Consider the following 10,470-nt stretch of genomic DNA (forward strand, 5'->3'; position numbering starts at 1 on the left):
CGGCGGCTCGCGGAGCCCGGGACCCGGGAGGCTAGCGCGCACCCAGCCGGGGGCCGCCGGCGCCCGCTCGCGGTCCGGCCAGGGGCTCCACGGGCCCGGGCGCCTCTTCATTTTCTTTTTGGTGTGGCGGCGGCCGCCAGGCCGGAGCTGGGCTGGGGGAGGGGCGCGGCGGTGTTGGGTTTCAGGCGGTGAGTCAGGCCCCCCCGCCGCCCGGGCTGGCACCCCCGCCCGCCGGCCCCCACCTCCGTCCTGCGGGGGCCACTGCGCGCCCTGGAAAACCCCAGGAGGGGCGCTTCGGCCCGAAGAAAGGCGGAGTCGGGACGAAGGGAGGCTACGAGGCTGCACCCGGGGCCCTCCAACACCGTCCAGGACTCCGGCGGGCACAGCCGCTTGGGAGGGTAGCAGAGTTGGGGGTGTGGAAGAAATGGGGCGCTCAAGGCACGGAGACGAAGCTGGATCCGCGTAGAGGCCCACCCTGCCGCGAAGCAGCCATCAGCAGTGGACTAATCAGGGACCTGGGATGGATCAGGGGCCCGGGCCTGCAGAGCATCCCCTTTGCCTCGCAAAAGGCGACTTGCAGGCCTCTTGATCTTGGCCCCCAAGGAGCCTTGGGAGTTTTCCTTTAACTGGAAGGGCCACATCCACGCGATGGCGACAGCAACCGTACCCCACCAGGTGAGGGTCAGTCAGGAACCCTCCAACCATGGGAGCTGTCCCGGTTCTCCAAAGAGGAGGCAAGGGAAAAATCAGGAAGAAGGCAAGGGGGGAAAAAGGCGTGGGTTTGTTGTTGTTGTTGTTGTTGTTGTTTTAATAAATGGTGCAAGAGCCGTGCGTTCTGCAAATCCCTGGCAATTCTTTACTTTTCCACCAGTGAACGCCCTGGAGCTTCCTCTTCAGCTCCCAGGTTCATCCCTTCCTCCGCATTCCTGCTGTCTTCACTCCTGTCTACCCCTTATCACCTTACACTGGACTCCCCTGGGCTCTGGCAACAGCCTGCCCTCCCCGGAACCTCCTCCCCGGAAACTCCTCCCTGCAGCCCTAGTAATGGCCCAAAACACCCCAGTCATATCTCCACACACGTGCCTCTGCTGCATTCTAGCAATCTGTCCAAACTTTATTTCCACTGATGCTTGACGTTAAACCCCTCTGCCCCTTCCTGTCCTCCCTAAGAGCTACCACATAATACATAGGCAAAGTTAATGTTTATTCAAATCTATTCTGTCCACCACACTTGCAGGGCTTCTCTGCCCCCATCCTAAACTGTTTCTGCCTTTTTTCCCAGTGCCTGGGATGAAATGTTTTACCACTGATTTATACTCTCACCCACCCCTGTGTTCTGGTTTTATACAAATAACTGTGCATGTAAATTCAAGAATCAAGTAAGTGATATGCAGAGTGAGTCCTGGTTCCCAGTGAATTGACTGCATGACCTTGGGCAAATGACTTAACCTCTCAAAGCCTCAGTTTCCTCTTCTTAAAACAGAAATTACCTAATACGTTTTTCAGGTAAACACATCGCTTCTGCAGTAGTAATTAAAATTGTTCACCGAGTATCTTCTGTTCTTTTCCTTCCCCTGAGATATGGTAGAAATCTACCATCCCAACCCACTTCAGATTAGATGTGGCCATATGACTTGCGGAGGTCAGTAGAATGAAGGCACAAGTAATTGTGCTTTTTCCACATGGAGACTTCAGAGTTAGGTTGTATACAACCAGAGATATGAAAAATTGTGCTCTGAATGTGTAATAAGAATTGTAATGCATTCTGCTGTCTTATATAAATGTTTAAAAAGGAAGAAAAAAAAAAGCTTCTTTTCTTTTTTCTGATCTTGACTATCAGGGGAGTGTAGAGTTAGAGAGCCTGGGTGTCTAGGTAAAGGTGGTAGAACACTGCCAGGTAGCTTGTATTAGAAAAGTCGGGTGAGTAAAGATTAACCTTTTCTCGTATTAAACCAGTGAATTTAATGGGTGTTTGTTACAGCGGCATAACCTAATTGATACTTCCAAGTGCAAAGGACTTATCCGTGTCTGTTGATAGACTGCACCTATCCTATGCTGGTACCATTTTATGACAATCCCTCCTCTGTAAGGTAGCTGTTATAATTCCTATATTCAGTTGGGGAAATCATATCAGAAAGGCCTAGTACTTTGCAGCACCAGGATCAAAACCCTACCTCTCCAGTTCCAAAATTCTTGCTCACCCTGACTTCCAAACATGCCAGGCCACCTCTCCTTAAATGGGAAGGATGAAAAAACACCCAGTACAATGCCTGGCATGCAGTCATGCCCAAGCCCTGAGACTTCCTCTCCAGCCAGAATTCCTACAGCATTGATAATTTGAACCACTCTCCTCCAGCATGATGTTATCATGCATTGTGTGAGTGTTTTCACACAGAGAAAGCATTTCCTCCAACCAGGGCCCAGGCTCCTTGGTTAAAAGTGTGAGTTTCAGAGTCACACGAAGTGGATTTAAATCCCTGTTCCACCACTTTCTCTGAGGATCTTGGACAATTATTTTTTCCACTCTGTCTCAGTTTTTTCATTTGTAGATGATGATAACAATATATGTGTCATTGGCTGGGGTCACCATATGTTTCACAGGGTTGGTGTGGAGTTTAAGGGGTCTAACACACTTGATGAATCACAGTTGTTAATATTATTTCTTTTCTTCCACAGCTCCTAGAATTCTGAGCAATTACAAGCAATTCAATCATGCTGCTTGGTTAGACTCTGATTTCTGGTTTTGTGCTGAATACAGGAAAGAAGTTGTAACATCTGCACTTGGAAGCATAACATCCACACTATGCTACATCTTATATTTTACGTAAGGCTCATTACCTGTCCTTGATTACATTTGATATTTCAAATCGATTTAAAAGAAAGGTGTGTTTGCTTTCTTGAGAAATCTTTGTTCGGGAAACATATTAATGCCATTTATCCACCTATACATACTACCTCTAACCATCAGGAAACTGCAAGGTGGGTGTTACGATTCCCATTTCATTCTTGAGAAAACTGAGTTTCAAAAAGGTTAAGTAAGTTGCCATGGTCAGACAGTAGGTACTGCATCAGGATTTGAACCTGTGTCTCTGATCCTAAAGCTTTGCTCTGACCTCTATTCCAAGCTGCCTATCATTTCAAGGCTTGTGCAGTAATGCCCATGCTTTGCTTGATACTGTTCTTCCATCTTTCTAGATGAGGTTTGGAACATTACCCTAGATGATGACATTTCTAACTTGATGTTGTGTGGTGGGCAAGGTCACATTAAACAACAATCAGACCACGCATATTCTTCACTGTGGCAAAAGAAAGCTAATTGTCCACCAAAGACTCATGTTCCTCCATCAATAGGGAGCTGACAGCTCCTCAGCCAGAAATATAGTTCCCAGCCTCTCTTGCGGCCAAATGGGCCATGTCACTGGTTCTGGCTAGAGGAACATGAGCATAAGTGAGACCAGGCTGTTTAAAAAGTTCTATGCCTTCTCCACCTTCCTCAGCTGGAAACAGAGGACTCCAAGTCCCCAGGGGATCGTGAAGCTAAAGGTAGAAGAAACGTGGGTCTCTACATCACCTTGAAGAATAATACCATTCTCTGACCAGGACATTGTACTGGTACATGAGCAGAAATCAACTTCTGTTTCCTTAAGTCTCTGAAATTAGAGGTTCTATGTGTTATTACACAAGTGCTGCCATAACTAACACACACAGCTTACATTAAGTCTGTACTACACATGAAATGGGAAGTGGAAAACTGTAGCGACCCCATGAACAATGAGAACCAAAAATGATGTTTTTATATTTTCGATCCTCTTGTTTCAAGGGAAAGTCGATTACAGAGGGCAGGGTCAGGTTTTCCTTGAATTTTTCCAGTGTTTCATGTACCAAAGATCAAATAAGAGGAATATCCAACACTCTTATTGAAACAGTACAAAACAAATTTACTCATTCCATAATATTTTCCTATTCTATGCCAGGCATTGGAGACCAAGGGTGTGCTGGCACAGTAAAGGACTGTCTCCTCTTCCTGAAATGCCATTGTACTAAGCCCAGTCCATAGCATTCAACTGGCCTCCAGCCTCCAAACTTGGGAGAAACCAGGCTACTTGAAGACGGACTCCTACAGTTTGGATTTTAAGTACTGCCCAAGGCCCAGGTGTTAAAGGTCCAGCGCCCAGTGCAGTACTCTTAGGAGGTGGTGGGACTGGTGGGACCTTTAAGAGGTGGGGCCTAGCGGGAAGTCAGTTGCTGGGGGGGGGGGGTCCTCGAAGGGGATTGTGGGAACCCAGTCTCTTCCTCACCCCTTCCTATCCAGGGCCTGAAATGAGCAGCTTTTTGTTCAACCAGGAACTCCTCACCTTGATGTGCTGCTTCATCCAAGGCCCAGAAGCAACAGGGCTGATCAGTCATAGTCGGAAACCTCCAAAACTGAGCCAAGATAAAGGTTTTCCCTTGATAACTTTATTATTATCTCACATATATTTTTCCTGTAATGAAAACCTAACACAAGGACTACATTAGCTAATGCCCTCCCTGCAAAAAAAAAAAAAAAAAAAAAGTACTTAGAACAGCAAGAGATGCAACAGCACCCAATAATGGCAGCTGTCAAGACCTTTTACCACCTCTCCCGTGGAATGATTTCATGTATGAAAGGATAAACGAAAAAGTCTTCACAGGTTTGATAGGTGACATCAGGAAACAGAAGAACAGGTTGAGAAATACAGAATCTAAAATGCTCCAAAATCTGACACTCTGTGAGGACCAACACGATGCTACAAAGGGAAACTCTGTTCCATGCACAAAATGATTTAAAATACTACGCACAATGACCGACAGGCTCTGTGTAGAATACGTATGTGAAATGTGAAGGAACTGCATGCTTCTACGTAAGCTATCTCAAGATAGCTTATTATGAACAAAATATTCCAAAATCTAAAAAAGTTGGAAACCGGAAATACTTCTCGTTCCAAGAATTTTATTAATAGAATTGGTGTCACCTACCAGGATTCCACTGAAATAACCCAGACTAAGTTTTCCTGCCACTTATGTCCTTCATTTAGTAATTGTGATGGCAGAGGGGTCCCCTGGGGAAGAGCATCCATTGGGGTATCCACCATAGTAGGGGGACAACCAGTGGGAGAGGAGATGATCTGTACGACCCTCCAACACTGACATTCTTGATTCCTTTTGGAGATTTCAGCTCTAAGTTCCTTGCACGTTCCCTCTTTTCCTCCTTCCTTTGTGTACATGTGAAGGGGGCGGGGCAACGGGATGACTGGCAGCCCTTCCATCCACCGTGTTTTCTCTGCCCTGAACTTCAAACTGAAAAACAAGACAGCTTCCTCCTAAGGGAAGGAACAACAAGGGTTCATGAGGAGACTTTATTATTCAAAAAAGAAACTGAAATGTGGTAAATTCCCATCAACCGGGAAAGCACTGGCAGGACTCCAGAACAGAAAACAACAACCCGGTGCCACCCTGGGAAGAGTGGCCCCCCAGAAAGTCCCCAGAGTGGATAGATCACATGCAGGATGTTCTGGGCCACGTGGGAGGAGACCTCCAATCAGCTGCAAGGAAGCGGCTGGTGGCTTCACTGAGCTAAACAGAGGGTAGGAAGAAATATAAAAACATTCTTTCCTACCTCCTCGAGGAGGCTAATGCACTCAACAATATTAACGAAGGGCTTACCTTGGCCCATTATGATTCTAGGTACTGAGGATAAAGAAGTGAACCAAGAGTCCCTTTCTTCATTAGGGTAGCAGACAGACAGTGAGCCACGGATACCCAAATGCTTGGCCTGTCAGATGATGATAAGGGTCAGCAAGAAAAATTGGGTAGTTTAGGAGAATAGAGAATAATGGAGGTGGGGAGGGAAGGCTTTCTGATAAGGTTGATGTTAGAACAGACACCTCAAAAAAGACAGCAAGGGGTGTATAATCTTGATATCTGGGGAATAATCTTCAAGACAGAGGGACTAGTACATGCAAAGGCCCTGAGGCAGGAATATCCTTGACATGTTCAAAAGAAAAAAGCAAAACTTCTGTGGTTGACCAAAATGGGACGAGAGTGACAGGAGTTCAGTCCATGGAAGACAGAGTCCTGCAGAAAGCCATTGGCCCATTTTGATTAGATCAGTGTCGTAATCAGACTTGGGCTTGTAAAGTCTTTCTCTGGTCACTGCATTGAAAATAAACCTGGGCAAGGAGGGACGTGATTCGTGGAGGAGGAGGTGGTAGCTGTGATAAATCTAAGAAGCATCTATACTTAGGCCATCTCCCCAGTATCATCCCTCCTCCACCACATTCCATTCCTAAAGTGCACATCTGACCCTGTGTCCCCCTCCCCCACGACTCTGCTGATACCTGTGACTTTCAGACAAAGTCCAAACTCCTTAGCCAGACACAGGGCAGCATGGCGGGGCAATAAGAGCACTGCTATTAGCAGCAGAAACAGGATTAGAATCCTGGAGGCTGAGGCAGGAGGATCTCAATTTCAAGGCCAGCCTCAGCAACTCAGCGAGACCCTGTCTCAAAAATAAAAAGTAAAAAGGGCTGGGGATGTAGCTTAGTGGTAGAGCCCCTCTGGCTTCAATCCCCAGGACTAAATAAAAAGGAATCCTGGCTGTACTATTCACCAGAGTGTGACTTCACCCGAGATACTCAACCTCTCCAACCTTGATTTGTTCTCTCTCTTCCTTGTCCTGAGCAATGTCACCTGCAAGTCAGCTCTGTGAGAACAGGGTTTGTCCATCTTGTTCCCTAGTGTATAATTCTGGAGCAGAACCTGTAACAATGCCTAGCACATAGTAGGTATTCAACAAAGAGGCATGGAGTCAATAAATAGGCTGATTTGGGAGCAAGCATGGTGGCTAGCGTGAAGGGGTCCCAATGGCACTCCTGTCCTTTGTTGAGTGTTGCTCCCTTTTTTTTCTCTCCCTGGTCTGACCCCACCAGGACTCTTCCGGTTCACACCCACACCACCTCCTTCCTCCAAGCACCCTGCATCCCAGGGGCACTTCTTGCCAATGTATGCCTCTTGGCCTTTGCACATGCTGTGCCGAATGCCTGAGACTCCTCCTTTCCTGTCCTGTAAAGAGGAGACCTGGCGGAAGATGTCACCTCCCCTCTGACCCTGCACTGGACAGAATTGAAGGCTCAATCCTCATTCCCCAGGGCATTTCTGTTCCTGGGTCTATTATAGCACCTACCTCATGGTACTACAATTACTCCATTGTGTGCCCTGCTCCCCGAGTCGCCTGAGAGCTCTGGAATGGCCAGGGCCAGGACAAAAACATTATGTGAGCCACAGGTATAATTCCAACTATTCTGTTAATAGTTATAATTCCAACTATTCTGTTAAAAAACAAAAGAAGAAACAAGAGAAATTAATTCTAATAATAAATGTAATTTAACCAGATATGTCCACGACAGCATCATTTCAGTATGTGCTCAATATAAACAACTCATTGAGGAGATACTTCACAGTCTCTTTTTGTACTAAATCTTCCAAATCTGTAGTGTATTTTACACTAATCTCAATGCAGAGCTAAATTTTCAGTGGTTAAACTGAAATGTAATCCCAGCAAAACAATAAAGTTGTATTAAGCAGAAGAACATTTTACACTGCTTCAAGTTTTGTATAATTTGAATTTAAATCTTACTTAATTGCATAGAATTTTTAGTTCTCAAGTCACATAGCCACATGTCAAGTGCTCAATAGCCACATGTAGTTAGTGGCTACTATACCCTAAACTACAGGTCTAGATCTTAACTCTTCTTTATAATGGTAGTAGAGCTCTGGCTTATAATGTGTGCTTTACAAACACTGGATGGATGGATGGATGGATGGATGGATGGATGGATGGATGGATGGATGGATGGATGAACTCATTTAACTTCTTCCCTAGTTTTCTATTTCCCAACCTGGAAATGCATATCCTAGGAAAGAGACTGAAAATGAGCTTAGAGAAATGGTGAATCCCTAGAAACCTTCCTTGGGCACCCATTTGCTAGTTTTCCCCATTAGCAGCAAAATTCTCTCTGAGCCACGTGGTTCAGTGACCCAGCACCTCCATGTCTTTGCTCAGCCGTCACCTTTTCTGTGGGGCCTTTCTGACTTTCCTGTTGAAAATCACAGTCCCCTCTCTTCCCACCCTTCCCACCACTTTCTTCCGGTTGATGTTTTATTCTTCATTATTGCATTTACCTCCATGTAATGCAGGATGCAATTTACCTTTTTGTTGTGTTTGTCTCCACAGAGCAGGGACTGTCATCTTTATTATTCTCACATGAATCCCTGGTAGCCAGCATGTAGTGGGTGTTCAATTAGTATTTGTGGAATGGATGGATGGATGGATGGATGGATGGATGGACAGATGCTTGAGTTGTAGCTCTTCCACCTGCTTGCTCTATGACCTCAGGAAGTGATTGATCTTCAGCTCCCTCATCTGTAAAACAGGTTTAGCAGTGACACTTGCCAAGGAACACTTCTTGTGGTAAAATCCTGCAGGGTTCGTACATACCTTACAGGACTAAGACACTGTTCATGAATGCTCAGCACAGTGCCTTTATCAGCACGTGGTGAGCCCCGACAAGATGGAAACTGCCATCATTACTGCTTAAATAAGGATACTATTATTAGATTTATTCTACCAGGTCTATAACAACTATGTAAGGAATTATAATTTTCTAAGTAATTTGATTCTAAACAAAAAAACTAGGTCAGGAAAACATAGGTCAGGGACCTGGATTCCCTACGGAACTGCCTGTATCTGTCTGTTCTGTTTTTATTTGTATTTTTTATCCATGGGAGATAGGACCTTTGGTCCCGCTTTGCCAGGACCTGGGGCAGCTCAGTGTCAGGCCACATCCGTTATGTTTACTGTCACCAGGGACTAAGGCTCTAAAAGCAAGAATGAGAGGCAGAACATTCCAGGCAGGTCACCAGAGCGCCCGTGACGGCAGAAGCTCTGTGTCCACCTGCTCTGGAGCCCTAAGACAGCCTAGGGCCTGGCAGATGGGCTTGGGGTGGGGGGGAGCCAGGCGGCCCAGGCAGCCAGCTGGCCAGGGACGTGTTAGCTGCTTCCTGGCGGATGAGGCGTGTGCCTCATCCCTCATCCCAGCCTCCTGCCTGGAAGCCCCTCGCCCCCCAGGTACCTTTTGGATCTTCCTCCCCTCATGGTGCTCCACCCCCAGCTGCTCATTCCTGCATTCAACACTGTATGAACTGAGCATCCTGGATGATGCTGTCCTGGTGCCAGGGTTGGGATCAAAGGTGACATAAGCCAGTCCTCTGTCCTGAGTCCTACCACCTCCCCTCAGCGTTCACAAAACACTCCCCCAAGTGGTCTCTCTGCATCCTTGGAAGGACATTTTATCTGGACTTAGATACTTTAATCTTCCCCACTTTTCACGTGATATACCGAGAGATTAAGATTCGAACCTGATGTCTTGCAGCTTTTAGTGACACCTTAGCTATGTCACATCTCACACAAACACCATGAAAAATCAGTTCACTAAAAGATAAAGGCCACTGGATTGTATGTCTAATGGCTCCAAAAGAAAGCCACCTATCACACACGATGTGGTCCAGGACAGACAGGGACAACTGGGAAACTTCTGCGGATGCAGGTTAATCGGCCTTACCGGACCCGTCTTCTCCTGGACCCTGTCAAACAGCCGTCCTCCTCAGGATTCCTGAAACATCTGGACTCAGAGAGCCCACCGCCCACATGAAGAGGGCGTGGGCACACAGGTGTGGACGACACCCCGCCCTCCCAACACACCTTCTGTCTTCTCTGTCTTTAAACCCCCAAGTTCTCCTCCAAGAGGAGCGTTGAGGGCCTTTACCAGGAAAAACATCTTACCACAGCACCACCCAGTGGCTGAGTCTCTGCCCTCCAAAAACTTCTCCAAGAGACAGAAGAAACCGAGTTTGCTTCAGGGCCAGTCAAAGCACAAAACTTCTCTAACAACCAGGACTGAGAAAAAGAAGCTGGCCAAAGGCAGGGAGTGGGTGTTCAGGGGAGACCCAGCAGGCCTGATGCCCTCAGGGCAGGGGCAGGGAAGTTCTTTATTAAGATGTTGGCAGAAATTCACTTTATCAGATTCTTAGGCCTGAAGTGACCAACTCTTCATTTTATAGACGGGGAAACTGAGACCAGAGAAGTTCATGCTCTTAAGTCTGAAGGAGGGCGATGGTGGATCTGTGGGATGCCCTCAGATTCATGTATGTCTAACACAGAGGTGTTACTGCTCCCCGACTTTACTGATAAAGGTAGATGGGGGGCCAAACCACTATGGCCCACCACCTATTTTTGTGACTTCTACAAACTAAGAATGGTGTTTCCATTTTTAAGTGGCTGGGGGGAGGGGGAGTCAAATAAGAAGAATATTTCATGACACTGAGAAATCATATGAAATTCAGAACTGAGTGGCATAAAGAAAGACTGACTGGACTAAAGCCATGCCATTT

At 46.6% G+C, this 10,470-nt stretch overlaps 1 long non-coding RNA gene across 1 annotated transcript; it reads right to left on the minus strand.

Annotated features, from left to right (window-relative positions):
- Window positions 1-4,961: 4,961 nt before the first annotated feature.
- Window positions 4,962-9,783, minus strand: LOC124083062 (uncharacterized). The gene is made up of 6 exons (XR_009225449.1): window positions 9,642-9,783; window positions 8,230-8,443; window positions 7,205-7,349; window positions 6,360-6,780; window positions 5,686-5,794; window positions 4,962-5,342 (listed from the first exon to the last, which is right to left on the minus strand). It is a non-coding gene; the product is annotated as an uncharacterized LOC124083062 (long non-coding RNA).
- Window positions 9,784-10,470: the final 687 nt, after the last annotated feature.

The sequence above is a fragment of the Marmota monax genome, unplaced genomic scaffold (genome assembly GCF_021218885.2).
Source record: "Marmota monax isolate L192 unplaced genomic scaffold, Marmota_monax_Labrador192_F-V1.1 WCK01_AAM20220418_F8-fsc00051, whole genome shotgun sequence".
Taxonomy (NCBI): domain Eukaryota; kingdom Metazoa; phylum Chordata; class Mammalia; order Rodentia; family Sciuridae; genus Marmota; species Marmota monax.